The sequence below is a fragment of the Euprymna scolopes genome, chromosome 46 (assembly GCF_053919585.1).
Source record: "Euprymna scolopes isolate OS-2025 chromosome 46, ASM5391958v1, whole genome shotgun sequence".
Classification (NCBI taxonomy): Eukaryota; Metazoa; Mollusca; class Cephalopoda; order Sepiida; family Sepiolidae; genus Euprymna; species Euprymna scolopes.
Window position 1 is genome coordinate 139,320,891 of NC_136527.1, and position 1,018 is coordinate 139,321,908.

Genomic DNA, 1,018 nt, shown 5'->3' on the forward strand with positions numbered 1-1,018 from the left:
TCTCTATTTTTATACTTACATGAAAAGGGGACAGATACATTTGGCCTAGTTAAGATAAAATAATTAAACAATTCTGTGCAGAATGTTTAGTGTGTCAGCAATCAAAAATTCACAGACATATAAAGTCTGCAGTCCAAGAATTCGAGTTACCATCTGCACGTTTCCAGACGGTACATATCAATATCGTTGGACCCCTGCCCTTAACGCGCAATGAGTCCGACTCTTACCTGAGCCCTTACAAATATTTGCTTACTTGCATCGATCGTGCAACTCGTTGGATTGAAGTACATCCTATGACTGAGATAACTGCACAGTCGGTAGCAGAAGTGTTTATCAATGCATGGATATCTCGATTTGGAGTCCCACTGCATGTTGTAACTGACAGAGGTAGTCAGTTCGAGAGTGAATTGTTCCAGGAATTAGCCAATTTTGGACAACATCATCATTTGCTTTTTCATGATATGTTAATCTTGATACATTATAATAAACATTTCCATTCACTGGTCGTTTGCTTAGCTTAGCTTTACATCATTTTTTCACAATGTTTCTCTACTTGCTTTCAGCATGAGAGCAGATCATATTCTACACGTTTCATGCATATCACACAAACTTATAATATTTGATCAACATTTGACTAACAATTTTTTGCCAATTTCCTTCAACATTCTCATTACCATTAGTACAGTTTACATTTTGTCTTTAAAATGAAGCTGTATATGTTTCCTATTACTTGGAAACCAGATTTGTAAAAATCCCATTTTTTTTTTCACTCTGAGAATTTTCATTATATTTCTTTGACAAACGATTTGTTTTCAATGGACTTGATAAGTGCTAATATAGAGAGAAGAGAAACAGGGTGAGAGAGAGAGAGAAGATAAAGAGGGTGAGAGAGAGGCAGAAGAGAAAGTTGTTCCATCCTCTTTCCCAAATTTGACTACTGTGCGCGTTTGAACTCTCATCCTCGAGTTGCCTATTGGCCTTGATAAGTGCTAATATAGATAGGAATACCTATTCTGAT